Raw genomic sequence first — 20,012 nt, forward strand, 5'->3', positions numbered from 1 at the left:
AAACGAAAACCTGTAAAAGCAACATTATGATTCGATTGTTGGCTGAAGATGGAGTTCATATGTCGAGGAACACTGTATCTTTGTGATATGGTAACACTGATTGCGAGTGACACACTCTGAGAATGCGAACTAAAATTAAAACCAGACAGATGCCAATCATCTGATATCTATCAGCTCAGCTGTAGAGACTGTGAAAAGATATACGTTGGAATGATGGCAGGACATTCGACAGAAGTTATAAATAATACATCAGAGCATTTAAATACGGTACAAACCATTCAACATTTGCAGATCATCTAAAACAAGAACACCATAGACCAAGTAATATTGAAAAAGATATGATTATCATAAAAATCAGTAAAGACAGACACTTCCTCCATTTCCAAGAAAATTTCCTCATACAAAAATCACTAACACAAAATAAACTGTCGCTCAATGACCAAATAAATATTGAAAACTATATTCAATATAAAATAATTGATGACATTGCATGAAAAAGGAAAGAGCCTTTTCCATCCTTTCCATCTTTCCCCTCCAGCCTTCCATTTCAATTTCATTTCTCTCCTTTCTCCTCACTTCCTCCTTTAACTCATACTCCATCACACTATTATATACTTCTGTCCACTCATCATGGTTTCTTCCTCCTCTAAACCGAAAAAAAAAGAAAAATCCATCCATCACCATTCCTTCCCTACTCTTACACAGTATATAAATACACCGCAACATAATTAAATAGAATTACGCACATACAATAATGTAATATGTATAAAAAGGAAAAGGTTGTAGGTCAAAGAGAAAGTAGTAGAAAGATATGTTGGGAACACTACAAAACACAAACCATAACACATACTTAGAACTACAAAAACAAACAGAACGCAGTGGCGTGCGTAAAAGTGTGCTGTGAAAACGTAAGAAATGCATGATGCTGCAGAACAACTAAAAATTAGACCAAAATTATCAGTGTCTAATGCAGAAAAACAACGATGTGCTAGCCGACGGCATTTCCCGACGTAAGCGAGAAATCAAGCGAACATCGCTGTAAGTACAATCAACATATTCTTAACGAACAGTTTTTCGATCTAAAAGCAAATCAAAATATAAATAACTTAATTATAGACCACTGATAATATTCTACCTCAATAAATCGAAACGCGTCTGGTGAAAAAAATCACGGGCTTTTGTAGTTGCAACGACAGAACTAAAATACCCTCGAGCAATGGGATTTTATATGTGTGTGGCAAGATGTCACACCTAGACAACTTGTTTTCTGCAACCGCGCTCAACGATTTCGATAGCGCGTTGATTTTCTATAGGACTAATTGATTTATGGCCTCCGGCTCCCACACTAGCGTCAACACCCTTCCCAGTGACGAAATCTAATACGCTGTGATACGATCGCCCAACACTGGCGATAACTGTTGTAAAGTTACGAGTCACAAAACATGTCAGATATACGTCGTCTTACCGAACAATCTTCTAGAGCCCTGCACAAACTCACTATTCATAATCCAACAGTAACCTTCATCCTCTTGTTCAATCCGAGGAATTCATTAGCGGAAGCAAGTAGTCAGAAAGATGTGATTGTTCGGAGACAGTGTACCAGGCAACAACGGTGATTCTAAGATTGTCAGGTTTAAGTACAGCTCTTTTTCAACCAGGAAAGATAACTGCGATAATTTCGATTTACTTCCATCTTGTTATATGTACAATTTCTAACATCAAAACACAGATGTCTGTGAACGTTACACGAACTCTTATTAATCTTTTGCGCAAAGTATGTTTCTTTTTGAATTTAAATATTTTAGTATGTATTCGAATGCATATGTTTTATATCTTTAGACTGTGCACAATCACCGGCCGTCATACTTTTAAGAACTCTAAAAACTCATGACGATAGACACAAAACCAAGTTCAGTCAGTGTATCGGGCAGATTCCTCCAGCAGCTATTGTTATGGACACCCGAACCCATCCTGTTAGCAGCGAAGGACACAACAAATGAAAAATGAACGCGGTTGAGTAATTAAAGAGAAATGCTCAGTGTTTCAGATACAATAAAAATTTATTTTATGTAACTCTATCCGCATCTTGATCTTACCATCGACATACATCATTCGCATGGTTGACGGATTTCCGCCAAACCTTCGGCAGTACACATAGCATACGCCTTTTTTTCATTCATACACGCATCGCTGTTAAACAAATACATGTGGTACCTGTGTTTTGTCGTGACACCCTTATCCTACAGGAAAAAACCAAAAAAGAATATGCATTATGTAACAGTTCTTTAACACAAAAGTTGCGTCACACGTAAATATCGCCGAAGTTTATGGATTATATACACATCCACGAGAATTATTCCACGTATTCGTTAGTGGTAGGTTGTCATCTGAAAGTAGGAAATAACCTGATTTTAACTGAAAAATTTCCAGACGCGTAAAATACGAACGATTCCTTTTAATAGTTATTAAGCAAGGAATGCCCTTCTCTGTTCGCAACGCTACTAATCACATCACGAACACATTACGTGGACTTGCGAGATAAAGTGAAAAAATCGGAATCACAGACGGCTGCAATTCAAAAACTGGTGCTAACATGTCAATTTTAAGGTCAGTCTGAAATTTAGTGACAGAAAATCAGCAAAGTTTGACTCATTTCGCTTCCATAAATAGAAGAGACGTGTTTCACGGGAGCGAAGGTGAACAAGTGCTCATAGCCCATATGGCTTGCATTTTAAAACTAATGCTTGTAGAACATTTTTTCTTAGTTTGATCCATACTATGACCTCTGAAAGCTGCCTACCCTACAATGTTAGGAACAACAGTAACGATACATGTATTCCGCTGTCAGAGATATCAGAACGATTTTCACTTCTAACTTTCTACATCATCCCAGAAATTCTATAACATCATCGCGGAGTCATGCTGATGAACGATATATTCAATGAAAAAGCAACTGACATATTTTGTTGTGTAAGTATTACACGTCACATACCGGGGGGGGGGGGGGGGGGGGGGGGAGGGGCGGGCTCATCGAAAACCTTGAGGGTCAAAAAATAATTGGTGGAATCTTAAGTTCATAGTAGATGATCAAAGATACTATTCCCAGTGTCATTGCACGCATCAGCATCTTTATGTAATACCGAAGAGGAAAGAAAACAATATCCACAGGCAAAAGAGATGGCGGCCGCATTTGCAGTGGGAAAGGACGTCCCCATCCAACCCAACGACGAGGGCATTTGTTGTTCAGGTGCTCACAGACATTAATATCTAAGCGGCAGTGGCGAAATCACATCCTATTGCGGACGACAAGAGGTACAGTCTCCCACTATGTCAACGTTTCTTGAACGAACACAGGAAGCATGCACAATGATAAAGAGTTGGCAGTAAACAGGACCCATTTACTTGTCCTTCTACAATTTCCGCCCACCGGTTGGTAGAGGTTCATTGCTGCTGATCTGGCACTTCCGTGGTGTGTGTTTTTTTCACCAGTATAGACACAGCCGACGTTCAAAACACCGTCATCGTTGAAACAGGTTTCAGCCTTGTACAAAACAATCTGTAAGAATTTCACCACAATATTTATTACTGCACTGGATGATCCACTGACAGAATTGAACTCTGGCTTCAAAATAGTTTGGTCCAGATGGTTTAGTACTTTTTTATGATAGTGGTATAACTGAATCTTTTCCCACACGATCCAGCTCTTCGAATTCTGATATGTGAACAACTGTCTCTCGAGAAACTAGGACGATCCAGTTTTGCACAAGTTCTGTCCAAAAAGACACATATTTCCTCCTATTAAGATAGCAACCGTTTAGAAACTTTGCCCTGTTCATTCTCTCAGCTTGGCAAGCGCTACATTTTGTGTATCGTACATTAAATTCATGTCTGCCAACTCCAGTTACGAGTAATATTTCTTCTCGTAGTACCAGCCACGAACTGCAGACTGTCGTAACCTCCATCGTGGACACATTACAGTAAACTATACGGTGTGTCCCATGTATGTTGTGCGCCACAGATACCTTTATGTACAAAAGCAAAATAAAAAATGGAACAAAGCAAATGACGTCTGGCTGACAGAGGGACGTTAATTGGCACTATTACCTTACTTCGTTGCGAAGATATATTAAACTGCACCCTATTTCTTTATTTGGTAATTTATTTTCTCTTCTCAAGACCTGTTCAAACACCTATCACAGTATACAATTAATGTAAACATCACGTCACTGAAAACGTAACACAAAACTGACTTTTACTCTCCTGTATAAATAAAGAGTGTAGCAGTGGAAACATAACTTGTTCACTTGTTGGAGTTGACAGTAAAGAAATCAAGATACAAGATAAGTGAACCCCGTTAATTCAGCCAACCGCCTTCAGTTGAATGTTTACGTGAATACAATGAGCAGCAACCAAGAGGAGATACAAATGCTAATCATATACGGAGAATGTAAATTCGCAGAAAAGCACGGTAGGTGGGGTAAAGCCCTGTGCGGCTTAAAACCCGCACAGAGTTGCTGAACTGACTGCCATCGATTGAGAGTCGACCGCCAGGTGCTAGGATTGCCTTCTTGTAACTTGCTGCTTCTCCATGAAAGTTGGTCCCGGCAGGTGAGAAAATTAGTTAAGTCTGTTTATTTACTACTTACATGTTACTTTGTACAATGTAGCCCTTGAAAAGAAGAATCAACGAGTTACTTGTTGACACTGCCGCAGTTAAGCTTCATTATCGCATGAAAATAATTGTTTAAATCGGCCCTCAAAATCAGCAATGGTGAATTTGTCAGGATATGTCGAAATGGGGCAGATCCCCGCAGGTGTTTTGCGCTGTATCCCCGCAGCTCCAACAATGTAACAGTTCTTCAGTGATAACCCCAGCAAAAGATAACATTCTACACACATTGCGTGAGATTATATCACCTGGAGATTTTAGGGAAATTTTCTGGCAAAACAATGAAGCTGTGCTTCTATCGTCGACACCTAATAAGGAAAGAAACGGAGAAGAATGCACGCGAAAGGAAAAGCTTTCTAATGAGAAGGAAAAACGAGCCAAAAAAGAAAAGAGGGTGGTTTAAAAGCCAAATAACGTAAGTTAGTTTTCAATACATCAATACCAAAAAGCGAAGAAAGCAGAGCAACCAGACAGTTGATTGTCCTTAAGAGTCATAATCAGACTTTTCGCATCATGACAGTACCTCAGATTCATTTATGTAAGTTGACATAGAAAAAGTGGACTCACTACTTGGCGAAGAAGTATGTCATGGAGAAGAGCAAGAACCAAGGACTTCAAGAAAAATCACAGGACATAACAATGTACACTATTTACTATTTACCTAGATAGCTAAGCCTCAGTAACTGAAGTCTTTAAAGATGCCCAACTAATTCTCTTTTCGTGGAGAAGAAAGTATTATTTTTGTACATGTAGTTTTAAGCACCATGTTCAAATTTGTGAGACATCTCACTTCAATATTATGTTGGGTATTGTGTGTACTGTGTATTTAAACTAGGGACCTAGAAACGACGGAGAGGCTTCGTCCCGCCGTTCAAATGGTTCAAATGGCTCTAAGCACTATGGGACTTAACATCTGAGGTCATCAGTCCCCTAGACTTAGAACTACTTAAACCTAACTAACCGAAGGACATCACACACGTCCATGTCCGAGGCAGCGTTCGAACCTGCGACCGTAGCAGCAGCGCCGTTAAGTACTGAAGCGCCTAGAACCGCTCGGCCACAGCGGCCGGCGGCCCCACCGTAGCCCTCAGTGGTTCACAACCGCACAACAGGCCACTCACCTCACAGCTGCCCCACATTGAACCCAGGGCTATTGTGCGGTTCGGCCCCAAGTGGACCCACACCGTTCCCCCTGGGAACATCTCATACCACACAAGTGTAACCCCAAATGTCTGCGTGGTAGAATAATTATGGTGTACACTGTCGGCTTTCAAATAAAAATTAATGGTGTACCTCAACTACGTACCCTCAGACTCAGAGTTGAAATATTAAAAGTTTTGGCTGGTTTCGTTGTCTAGGGGCTGGGATACGTAGTTGCCGCATTACAGGCCAAGTACTACTGAGCCTACAGTATACAGTATGGATATACACATGAATCGAATGGTCGAAGGTTCCTATCACTCGGCAACTGCGAATTTTGAATGTAACATAGAAATTTATGAATGAAAGATTGCAATTAAAAAAATCTACAGGTACTGTCTTAACGACTTTAAATGGTGAGTACGATAGCAGAAGTACCTTTAAGAATGCTATTTATTACTGCAAAACACTTGTTGGTGACGATGGTCCAGCAATTAAATAAAATATAAGTTGAACAACAGGGAAACAATAGATTCCCACTTCACGTAATTAGTTATGAACAACAATATACACTCCTGGAAACTGAAATAAGAACACCGTGAATTCATTGTCCCAGGAAGGGGAAACTTTATTGACACATTCCTGGGGTCAGATACATCACATGATCACACTGACAGAACCACAGGCACATAGACACAGGCAACAGAGCATGCACAATGTCGGCACTAGTACAGTGTATATCCACCTTTCGCAGCAACGCAGGCTGCTATTCTCCCATGGAGACGATCGTAGAGATGCTGGATGTAGTCCTGTGGAACGGCTTGCCATGCCATTTCCACCTGGCGCCTCAGTTGGACCAGCGTTCGTGCTGGACGTGCAGACCGCGTGAGACGACGCTTCATCCAGTCCCAAACATGCTCAATGGGGGACAGATCCGGAGATCTTGCTGGCCAGGGTAGTTGACTTACACCTTCTAGAGCACGTTGGGTGGCACTGAATACATGCGGACGTGCATTGTCCTGTTGGAACAGCAAGTTCCCTTGCCGGTCTAGGAATGGTAGAACGATGGGTTCGATGACGGTTTGGATGTACCGTGCACTATTCAGTGTCCCCTCGACGATCACCAGTGGTGTACGGCCAGTGTAGGAGATCGCTCCCCACACCATGATGCCGGGTGTTGGCCCTGTGTGCCTCGGTCGTATGCAGTCCTGATTGTGGCGCTCACCTGCACGGCGCCAAACACGCATACGACCATCATTGGCACCAAGGCAGAAGCGACTCTCATCGCTGAAGACGACACGTCTCCATTCGTCCCTCCATTCACGCCTGTCGCGACACCACTGGAGGCGGGCTGCACGATGTTGGGGCGTGAGCGGAAGACGGCCTAACGGTGTGCGGGACCGTAGCCCAGCTTCATGGAGACGGTTGCGAATGGTCCTCGCCGATACCCCAGGAGCAACAGTGTCCCTAATTTGCCGGGAAGTGGCGGTGCGGTCCCCTACGGCACTGCGTAGGATCCTACGGTCTTGGCGTGCATCCGTGCGTCGCTGCGGTCCGGTCCCAGGTCGACGGGCACGTGCACCTTCCGCCGACCACTGGCGACAACATCGATGTACTGTGGAGACCTCACGCCCCACGTGTTGAGCAATTCGGCGGTACGTCCACCCGGCCTCCAGCATGCCCACTATACGCCCTCGCTCAAAGTCCGTCAACTGCACATACGGTTCACGTCCACGCTGTCGCGGCATGCTACCAGTGTTAAAGACTGCGATGGAGCTCCGTATGCCACGGCAAACTGGCTGACACTGACGGCGGCGGTGCACAAATGCTGCGCAGCTAGCGCCATTCGACGGCCAACACCGCGGTTCCTGGTGTGTCCGCTGTGCCGTGCGTGTGATCATTGCTTGTACAGCCCTCTCGCAGTGTCCGGAGCAAGTATGGTGGGTCTGACACACCGGTGTCAATGTGTTCTTTTTTCCATTTCCAGGACTGTAGTTCGCAAGAAATTCACTTCTAAACGCACACTACGTCTTCACTGCATAGGCCATAGTAATCTCACAAGTGCACAAGTCGGTACTATGAATTATTTCTATCTCCAGCGACCACACGCAAACTGCTCAACACTCCAAGTATTTCCTGCGACCGTCCGTCGCACCTTCCCGTCCAGCACTCCTCGTCTCCTGTACGATCTGATGCTGCTCCCCCGCTTCCACACAGTCTCTCCATTGACTTCGGTAGAGGCCTACCATAGTAACGAGCACTGTGATTGGCTAAAGCGCTCCCGCCATGTCTCCAAGCCAACGCACACTCACAAACATATTGAAACACATACAAAATACTGGATTTACATTTAAATAACTTGAAATTAAATAAATATTCCTACGGCTGGACCATAAACACGCTCTAACACACATTATTAAATGGATAAACATATTAAATAAACATATATCAAAGGAATAGAAGCAAAAGTAAGCCAGTAGCCTGATGCCTCTATGCTTTCTAAAACACTGTAAATATTTGACCAATTTCTTCATGAAGAATATATATCGGATATAAACAAAGACATACACGAATAAATAAATTATAAGCATTCTGCTACCGTTTTCTCGTGTAACTGTGGAGTACTTATGGCCTGACACGATCAATAGTAATCGAACACTTTGACCTCCAATAACTCATGTACTATTCAAGTTGCATGCCTGTAATTCATACCAATTTAGGTTTACACTAATAGCTTTCTAAAGACACGTCGATCGACTAAAATGGAATGAATTGTTTAGATTTTGGAAATTTGCTGCTGGGTGTTACTTGTATAATTTACAGTCAGATACTGAACTTTAAACTAATAAAGATATTGAACATCTGATTACACCATCAGAACCGTCGTGCAAATAATGGTAACGTACACGTTTCTTTTTAAGGTATCATGATTCCTCTGGTTATTATTAATTTCTACATGAACTGTGAAATGTTTGCCATTATGGTTTCACAAAGTGCACCATCTTTGGCACTCCCAGCATACAAATCTCCTTCATCGACACAAAGCACAATCGTCGCTACAGCGTCAACATGGAATTCCTAGCCACGCGGTCGGCGTGGATCATGCGCTGGGGCTACCCCTCTTGCTCTGGCTGATGTTTGCCACCACGTTGTTGCTAACGAGCCAAGCCTTGCCGAGCGGCCCGTGCGGCTACGCCAACTCTGTCGCCCATTTCCTCACAACGCATACATGGAGACAGTGTTTGCACAGCAGTCGCCGACATAGTGTAACTGAGGCGGAGTAAGGGGAACCAGCCCGCATTCGCCAAGGTAGATGGAAAACCACCTTAAGAACCATTCACAGGCTGGCCGGCACACTGGACCCCGACACTAATCCGTCGGGTGGATTCATGCCAGAGACCAGCACGCCTTCCCGCTCGGGAAGCAGCGCGTTGGACCGCGCGGCTAGCCAGATGGGCTTATGTTGGGTAACTCTGTTACAATAAAAAAGTGTTACAAACGGTTTTTTCGAGTGTTTTATTATCAACCCACTCTTTTTTATCAATCTTTATCTCAAAAGGTACCAATACCCGCACTGTGGGGCTTTACCCCATTTTTAGGGGCAAAACCTCGCAATTTTTGTTCAAACTAAGCTGTAAATTACTTTGTAATTAATAATCAGACAGAAGTGATATTTGGATGGGTTATGGGTAGCAACTCAACCTGTGACTTCAGTTTGAAATCACGGGAAAATCTATTCCTTATTGACGAGAATATTAGAAAAAACTAAAAATTGTGGAGGTTTACTCCCAATACCCCAACTGCAATAATGTTTTCTTATTTGCAGTAAGGGCCCGTGTATAACAGAACTATAGTATTGTTAAAAACTGTATCATCGTTTCTTTTCTTTTACTGTGGTTGAAAGTAGGTGTACACTATGGGAGACTGGTGTGGTTCCCAGTTAAAACATTTCATCTGAACGAGTAAATAAAGACAATGTAGGTGAAGAAGAAGACTTTTTAGTAGGCATAACATAGACCTTCAAGATGGTTGGTTTGTTGGTTTGGGGAAGGAGACCAGACAGCGTGGTCATCGGTCTCATCGGATTAGGGAAGGACTGGGAAGGAAGTCGGCCGTGCCCTTTCAGAGGAACCATCACGGCATTGGCCTGGAGTGATTTAGGGAAATCACGGAAAACCTAAATCAGGATGGCTGGACGCGGGATTGAACCGTCGTCCTCCCGAATGCGAGTCCAGTGTCTAACCACTGCGCCACCCCGCTCGGTCAGACCTTCAAGAAATACATGCAGAATTTCTACACGTATCGGTGTTCTGCAAAAAAGATCCTGGCGGACGTCACGTATGCATGGCCACTATTTTTATCATTTACAACAGATTCAATTGTAGACAACTGAAATGTTATCCTTTGTTAATTCCAAATCGCCGAGTAAACCCATAAATACTGTATACTGATGAGCTCGTTTACAGTTGTGACGGAACCTGTGGTGTCACCTCCAGACACCACACTTCCTAGGTGGTAGCCTTTAAATCGGCCGCGGTCCGTTAGTACACGTCGGACCCGCGAGTCGCCACTATCAGTGATTGCAGACCGAGCACCGCCACACGGCAGGTCTAGTCTAGAGAGACTCCCTAGCACTCGCCCCAGTTGTACAGCCGACTTTGCTAGCGATGGTTCACTGTCAACATACGCTCTCATTTGCCGAGACGAGAGTGTAGCATAGCCTTCAGCTATGTCATTCGCTACGACCTAGCAAGGCGCCATATTCTGTTACTATTCTGAACAGATAATATCGTGAATCATGTACCGTCAAGAGCGACGTTCATCATTAATGGATTAAAGTTAAGTATCAAACTAATTACGTTCGCTTTCTGGATTCTAATTCCTTGTCATGTTCCAGACCTCACGTCAGTATACACTCCTGGAAATGGAAAAAAGAACACATTGACACCGGTGTGTCAGACCCACCATACTTGCTCCGGACACTGCGAGAGGGCTGTACAAGCAATGATCACACGCACGGCACAGCGGACACACCAGGAACCGCGGTGTTGGCCGTCGAATGGCGCTAGCTGCGCAGCATTTGTGCACCGCCGCCGTCAGTGTCAGCCAGTTTGCCGTGGCATACGGAGCTCCATCGCAGTCTTTTAACACTGGTAGCATGCCGCGACAGCGTGGACGTGAACCGTATGTGCAGTTGACGGACTTTGAGCGAGGGCGTATAGTGGGCATGCGGGAGGCCGGGTGGACGTACCGCCGAATTGCTCAACACGTGGGGCGTGAGGTCTCCACAGTACATCGATGTTGTCGCCAGTGGTCGGCGGAAGGTGCACGTGCCCGTCGACCTGGGACCGGACCGCAGCGACGCACGGATGCACGCCAAGACCGTAGGATACTACGCAGTGCCGTAGGGGACCGCACCGCCACTTCCCAGCAAATTAGGGACACTGTTGCTCCTGGGGTATCGGCGAGGACCATTCGCAACCGTCTCCATGAAGCTGGGCTACGGTCCCGCACACCGTTAGGCCGTCTTCCGCTCACGCCCCAACATCGTGCAGCCCGCCTCCAGTGGTGTCGCGACAGGGGTGAATGGAGGGACGAATGGAGACGTGTCGTCTTCAGCGATGAGAGTCGCTTCTGCCTTGGTGCCAATGATGGGCGTATGCGTGTTTGGCGCCGTGCAGGTGAGCGCCACAATCAGGACTGCATACGACCGAGGCACACAGGGCCAACACCCGGCATCATGGTGTGGGGAGCGATCTCCTACACTGGCCGTACACCACTGGTGATCGTCGAGGGGACACTGAATAGTGCACGGTGCATCCAAACCGTCATCGAACCCATCGTTCTACCATTCCTAGACCGGCAAGGGAACTTGCTGTTCCAACAGGACAATGCACGTCCGCATGTATCCCGTGCCACCCAACGTGCTCTAGAAGGTGTAAGTCAACTACCCTGGCCAGCAAGATCTCCGGATCTGTCCCCCATTGAGCATGTTTGGGACTGGATGAAGCGTCGTCTCACGCGGTCTGCACGTCCAGCACGAACGCTGGTCCAACTGAGGCGCCAGGTGGAAATGGCATGGCAAGTCGTTCCACAGGACTACATCCAGCATCTCTATGATCGTCTCCATGGGAGAATAGCAGCCTGCATTGCTGCGAAAGGTGGATATACACTGTACTAGTGCCGACATTGTGCATGCTCTGTTGCCTGTGTCTATGTGCCTGTGGTTCTGTCAGTGTGATCATGTGATGTATCTGACCCCAGGAATGTGTCAATAAAGTTTCCCCTTCCTGGGACAATGAATTCACGGCGTTCTTATTTCAATTTCCAGGAGTGTAGTTCTTCCCTCCTCACGCCAGCCTGCGTGAGTTAAAACGTGTGCATTTCGGCCTCCTCTAGTAACACGTTGTTGGCTCTTCTGCCAACACAACAGAACCAATAACACTCGCAACTCTCATAGGTGATCTGATGAAAATACACGTGTCTTTGAGGGGGAAACATTATGAAGAACGCTTCTCTGTTGTTTTAGCGTGATATGTCAGACAGGCCGTTGCTTGAGCCTATTGTGTTACAGCATCATCTTACGTGTCCCCGTTACCTAGACGCTTTTGAAAACGAGTTTCCAGCACGGGAAGAATTTCCTTTGGTTACAACGATGGGTATGTGTTTCTAGCATGACGGTGCCCCTACGCACTCTAGTCCTCAGGTAACAAATCACTTAAACCAAACGTGGATTAGCAGAAATGGTCACGTTTCTTGGCGTTTAAGCTCTTCAGCTCTTACCTCTTCCGATTTTTGTAAATGGAGATGGCAAAAAGTCGAAGTCGACAAAGTAAGCACAACAGACGACTTGATCGTTCGGATTGCGGATGGCGCTGACCTCATAAAAGAATGCCAAAATGACCTCAGAACAGCTACATGCAGTGTTTCAAGAGAATTCAAAAGTGAATTGGAGTCCGAAAATATGAAAACCAAACTTGATCTTAGCAATTTGGCTTTATTTGAAAACTTCTATACATATTTGTTTAAGTTATATTCTGAAAGCTATATCTTTGTAGCCAATAAAATTGAAAACATACTGAGTTGAAAGTTGTATGCTAAATAACCTATACTACCACCTCCTGAGATATTACTATTACTCCTGAAACAGCCTGGGCTGCATGATATGCACTGAAAATGCCAATAAAATTAAATATAATGCTGAAATTACGCATTCATTCTAAATAAACAGAAAATCACAGAATACTTCCCGTTTACGAATTATCGTTTTTATCAAAACTAGACATAGTTGTCTCACTGGGAATTCCGCGATCGTTCAATAAGTAAAATATGGAGTTTCAGTCTTCGATCGCTATTCTTTATTTCCAATTACCGGTTTCGGGCTAGCTGCCCATCTTCAGATCTGTTAGACAATGTTAAAAATGTAATTATCTCTCTTATTAATTACATTTTTAACATTGTCTAACAGATCTGAAGATGGGCAGCTAGCCCGAAACCGGTAATTGGAAACAAAGAATAGCGATCGAAGACTGAAACTCCATATTTTAATTATCGTTTTCTTTGTCAACATTTACAAGCGAAAAATTGAAGAAAGCTGTGCACAACCAAGTAACAAACTTTTTCTATAATAATTATTTCTCGGTGCAATTGCCTCACATTCGCTTGTCTGCATGTGCTGCCCATCTCGATTTCATTTATTTTAGTGTTATAATTACGTGCTGTACTCTAGTCTGCTTTTCATCCATTTGACTTTTTCCGCCTTTTAAAAACTTCCGGTCAGCCTTTTTTAAATAGTTTACACATTAAAAACCCCTGTTTCAGCTACAGGGCTAGCTGTCTTTGAAAGCCTGTTTTGTTACACTTCTATTTATTGATTTTTCCCCATACTCAGTCGTTGTCCTACCTGCCTAGGATACAAAACCTCAACTGATTCCATTACTTCGCGTATAACGTTGAAGGTGTTCTTTGCGGTGTGTTCACTCTACGTTATTTTGATATCATTGTCAGGCTTACTGTCAGGCATGCTCTATTAATTTCCTCTATCTGCGCACGAGGCAAACAGTACAATATAGTGAGAAAATGAAAGTGATTTATATATGTCGTTCGCCTTCGGTTTCCAAGTTATCAAAAATGGTTCAAATGGCTCTGAGCACTATGGGACTTAACATCTGTGGTCATCAGTCCCCTAGAACTTAGAACTACTTAAACCTAACTAACCTAAGAACATCACACACATCCATGCCCAAGGCACTGAGCGCCTAGAACCGCTAGACCACCGCGGCCGGCTCCAAGTTATCCATACGAAAATTTGTTGTAAAGGTCATAGGGATAGGTTTGGTGTAGAGAGATACTTCATAGTTATTTCTCTGTTCTATAATACCGTCCAGGATTTCAAAATTTCATTCTCCTACAACCACTTCTGAAACCAGTTTTTTCTGTTCTACAATTAACATGCAAGTCTTATTTGTATGCGGAAGATGGTTATTCCAGTTAATATTTGTACATTACGAGAAGAAGGCTGACAGGTTTTCAGATTTTCATCTCTTTTCTGAGTCACAATACTTTTCCAGTTTCGAGTAATTTTCTTTCTCCGATGATACCCTGTAAAAAATCTTGCAATTTCCTTTTCTGTTACTTTGCCTTCATGTTTTATCATGGTTTTTTCCCATACTGTGAATGTCTGTACACACCTCATTTGGAATTACTGCTAGAATGTCAACATCATCACTATTAAGTAAGTGTGTTTGTATGTCATCTCTTGAATTAAAATCCTACAAACTTTTAAAGAGACGCTTGTCGTGCACAATTTTCTGACATTACTTTTTTCTAAGTCACTGTGTCATGTACAGTTTTAACTAGTGAAATGTGGTATCAACTGAATATAAATTTCTATTTAGTTTTCGTATGTTTCGTATGACATTGTGTTTATAATACTGTGTGCTTCATAGCCTCTCCTTTTAATAGCTGTGTTGTTCACAAATTTCCTCTCTACTCTGTTCCTCTGTAGTTAATTAATTCTATTTGCCTTTCCATTTCTCGCCGCATCTCTGAGAGCACTCGTGGCCCTCTTTCTCTTTCTCTTTCAGTATTATGAAGAACCACTATTTGAGTTGAGAGGCTGTTGTTCATTCAACACAGCGGCGTAATAGGGAACATTCGATACTCCTTGTCAGCCGGACAGTGTGCTGAATCATTTATGGCGCAGGCCTCGTAAGCCGACAATCGCGTGTCATCGATCGTTGCGTAATGTCTGTTGCCAGAGCGTTCAATAATTCAGACGTGTCACGTAGCAATGATGGTGTAGCGTGCGACGCAAAGCATACCGCTTATACGCCCACTCAGTTCATATCCGGCCGGTCACGGAAACCACAATCCACCTTCTGTTTACTCCTCGTTTAGCACTGGGAAAACAAAATCTCAGCCTTGTAAAGAGTAGGAGTTTCGAGCTACAAGCAGATGATCAATATCAACTTCCCTGTCTTTGTCGTAGCTTCTCTTTTTTGTCTACCCATACTACTATTATATGATATATAAGTATTCATATACATACACATTATAAAAATGTATGTATGTGTGTTCCACATCTCCTCCTAAATCACATGACCAATTTCAACCAAACCTGGTCAAAATCATATACTATCTGGAAAAAAAAACACTGTTGAGGTAAGAATCACCCACTTATCAAGAGGGTAGGGGTGAAACATGAAATAGCAGTGCAGCACACATGAGACTACCCATAAATCAGTTACCCAGTATTTCAGAATGAGTGCACTTAGAGTCTTGCAGCAAATTTTACACATAATATCAAACCTTTGCGAAATTTTTTCTTGCTGACGACAAGATAAGGGAAGGAAACAGGTTTATCGCTTGCTACATTTTCTCTGTTCATGTAGTAAAACTGCCATGTGGATGTCGTTTAAATGAACTACTACTTTATTACTAACTGTATTCGTGACACATTTTGCAGAGAGTAATCACATATGCCATTGAAGGTACTAGAAAAATTACATGATTGTATGACACATACGAACACTGAGTGCTGAAAAACTATCGCATCATGTTTGAATTTATTACTTCCTTGCTACTAACTCTATTCGAAACATTTTTTGCAGACAGTATCCACACTGGCCGCTGAATGTACCTACAACACTATTATTGTACGGCACATAATTCGGTATATATGACGTTAAAGACTGAGATGCGAGAAAAAAACTTCCGCATCATGTATGACGTTTAACTTTATTACTTCTTTATTAGTAACTCTGTTCACAATACAGTTCGCATACAGTAAGTACACATACCACTGGATGTACCTGGAAAATTATATCGTTGTACACAACATAGTTCAGGAGGTAAGACGTAATAAACATTGAGCTGCGTGAAAGTATAACTACAGGACGAAATTTGCTAGACGCAAAGGTGAAATATGTGTACAGATGTGCGTAGCACATATTATCTATGTGTGAAATATATTTGACATTTGCGTGTGCAAGCAAAGTCACAGGTAAAAAGATTATCCTACACACTTATTAGTCACAATCTGGAAAGAAATACCGTAAGGGTAAGAGCCACCAGCGTCCTTTTGGGGTGACTGTAGTAAAGTGAAGAGAGGATGAAGTGTGGACAGACAGCGAGAGGGTAAAGAGGAAATTGCTACACCAAGAAGAAATGCATGTGATAAACGGGTATTCATTGGACAAATATATTATACTAGAACTGACATGTGATTACATTTTCATGCAATTTGGCTGCATAGATCCTGAAAATTCAGTACCCAGAACAACCACCTCTGGCCGTAATAACGGTCTTTATACGCCTGGACAATGAGTCAAACAGAACTTGGATGGCGCGTAAAGATACAGCTGCCCATGCAGCTTCAACGCGATACCACAGTTCATCAAGAGTAGTGATTGGCGTATTGTGACGAGCCAGTTGCTCGGCCACCATTGACCAGACGTTTTCAATTGGTGAGAGATCTGGAGAATGTGCTGGCCAGCGCAGCAGTCGAACATTTTCTGTATCCGTAACGGCCCGTGCAGGACCTGCAACATGCGGCCGTGCATTATCCTGCTGACATGTAGGGTTTCGCAGGGATCGAATGAAGGGTAGAGCCACGGGTGGTAACATATCTGAAATGTAACGTCCACTGTTCAAAGTGCCGTCAATGCGAAAAAGAGGTGACCGAGACGTGTAACCAATGGCATCCCAAACCATCACGCCGGGTGATACGCCAGTACGGCGATGACGAATACGCGCTTCCAACGTGCGTTCACCGCGATGTCGCCAAACCCGGATGCGACCATCGTGATGCTGTAAACAGAACCTGGATTCATCCGAAAAAATGGCCTTTTTCCATTCGTGCACACAGTTTCGTCGTTGAGTACACCATCACAGGCGCTCCTGTCTGTGATGCAGCGTCAAGGGTAACCATGGTCTCCGAGCTGATAGTCCATGCTGCTGCAAACGTCATCGAACTGTTCGTGCAGGCGGTTGTTGTCTTGCAAACGTCCTCATCCGTTGACTCAGGGATCGAGAAGTGGCTGCACGATCCGTTACAGCCATGCGGATAAGATGCCTGTCATGTCGACTGCTAGTGGTACGAGGCCGTTTGGATCCAGCACGGCGTACTGTATTACCCTCCTTAACCCAACGATTCCATATTCTGCTAACAGTCATTGGATCTCGACCAACGCGAGCAGCAATGTCGCGATACGATAATCCGCAATCGCGATAGGCTGCAATCCCTCCTTTATCAAAGTCGGAAACGTGATGGTACACATTTCTCCTGCTTACACGAGGCATCACAACAACGTTTCACCAGGCAACGCCGGTGAACTGCTGTTTGTGTATGAGAAATCGGTTGGAAACTTTCCTCATGTCAGCACGTTTTAGGTGTCGCCACCGGCGCCATCCTTGTGTGAATGCTCTGAAAATCTAATCATTTGCATACCACAGCATCTTCTTCCGGTCGGTTAAATTTCGCGTCTGTAGCACATCTTCGTGGTGTAGCAATTTTAATGGCCAGTAGTGCATTTTAATTAAAAGTCATTTGCCCAGTGTTGACGGAATTGCAGTGGTTGTGTTGTTCAGAGCTACGATGCAAGTTTGGGTCTGCCGTGAATCGTGCACGGATAGCCGAAGTTGTTGAGGCGACTGCTCGTGTAAAGCTGGAAATCTGGGTCCGAGTTCCGATCCAGCCCAGATTTTCAGTGTCTTCATTTCACTATGTATCTTACAGTTGTTCGTAGTCCCAACTGGGAATACATTTCGTACATTTCATACTGGCCGAGGTCGCAGCAGTTCTTGTTCCTTCATACATACACGTTTGTAAAAAGGAACACTGCATCGTATTCCTGAACAATACAGGCACTGCAACATCGTACTGTTACATGTGATGGTTGTAGTGTCTGTCAGTCCACCAAAATCTGTGTTTTTTAATTGTGGAATATGCTATCGATATCTTGAGCGATTGTACATTTGTGAAATGTACTACCGTCACGTAAAATTAAATTAGTTACTTACAAATTTAGCGAGATGGCTAGATGACCATTAATGCTGTTATTGCTGTAACTTTGTATTTTTGTTATTTAATAGTAAATTTGGCTGTCGCTGTAGCCCAAAATGTTGTAGTTGGCATTCTGAAGGGAAACATGGAGTGCAATGTAATAATAGTTATTTTTCTGAATTTTGAAAAATATTTTGATAAACAGAATTCTTTTCACTTATCTTGCTGAAAGTATTTCTTGACATACTTAAAATTCGGATACTTAGTATGGCCTTGAAGATGCTGTATCTACAGCTTGCGAAGCAGGCTGTGTCCAGCACTGTGTGGGCACCAGAGGCAGGCACCGACCGCTGCGCCGGCCGGTGTGGCCGAGCGGTTCTAGGCGCTTCAGTCTGGAACCGCGCGACCGCTACGGTCGCAGGTTCGAATCCTGCCTAGGGCATGGATGTGGGTGACGTCTTTAGGTTAGTTAGGTTTAAATAGTTCTAAGTTCTAGGAGACTGATGACCTCAGATGTTGAGTCCCATAGTGCTCAGAGCCATTTGAACCATTTTTGAACCGACCGCTGCAAATGCTACGGTCCGGATTACGACAGGCACTGTACCGGTTTTAGACAAACTAGGCGAGTTAGGGGTTCATTTGGAAAAAAAAAATGTTTGAGAAAATCGCCGCGCCAGCACTTGAGAGTCATGTTTCAGTAACATCTGCTCAGAGAGGAGAGAGCAAACTCAAAATTAAATGTGACAAAGCAACGGCAGTGCAACGACTGAGTAATTCAGATATTATTGCTCGACTTCAGTACTGTAACTAGCCATTCGTCTACGCATCACGATGACGTTGATCCTGAAATGTTCTTTTTTTTTTTTTTTTTTTTTTTTTTTTGATGACGCATTACTGCATTTATCAAGGTACGTGAACTGGCAGACCAACCGACTTTGAAGCTCTCAAAATCTTCATCAGTAACATAAAGACCCTCTATATGGGAAGAAAACAGGAGTTTAGCGCCCAGTTAGTGCAATGCTCTAATTACTGGTCCTCTCTATTCCAACGTACGATTCCTTTAAGAAAAGAACTTCCAAATACAATTTAACTCCTTTTTAAGAAAAGCTAGCGTTCCACATATCTCAATATTTATCACATCATATCTTGTAAATTATATGTCGTACTGTGATATAATTTTGCAGGCGCATTCGGAGATATATGTGAATACTGTTTGCGAAATGTGTTGCGAATAGAGTTAGTAGCAGAGAAGTAATAAATTAAAACATTGCTAAGCCATATCTCCTCAATATCTTTTCTTTCGGAAGTGCTGGTCCCGCAAATTTCGTAGGAGAACTTACGGCAATTTTGGAAGGTAGGAGACGAGGTACCGGCGGAAGTAAAACTGTGAGGATGGATCGTGAGTCATGTTTGGGTACCTCAGTCTATAGAGCACTTGCCTGCGAAAGGAAAAGGTCCCGAGTTCGAGTATCGGTCCAGCTCACAGGTTTAATCCTCCAGGAATTTTCACATCTGCGCCCACTCCGCTACAGAGTGAAAAGTTCATTCTCCTTGTTCACAACAGAGGCGGCCCAACTTGAGTGGCGTGATATGCTTAACTGGTAGTTTATCTGATGCTATGAAGTAAAACTGTATTTTGAATGGTATCAATAGCTACAGGCTTAGACGCGTTTAGGTCAGATGAACAAAGTTCATATC

The sequence above is a fragment of the Schistocerca cancellata genome, chromosome 1 (genome assembly GCF_023864275.1).
Source record: "Schistocerca cancellata isolate TAMUIC-IGC-003103 chromosome 1, iqSchCanc2.1, whole genome shotgun sequence".
In the NCBI taxonomy this organism is placed as follows: Eukaryota; Metazoa; Arthropoda; class Insecta; order Orthoptera; family Acrididae; genus Schistocerca; species Schistocerca cancellata.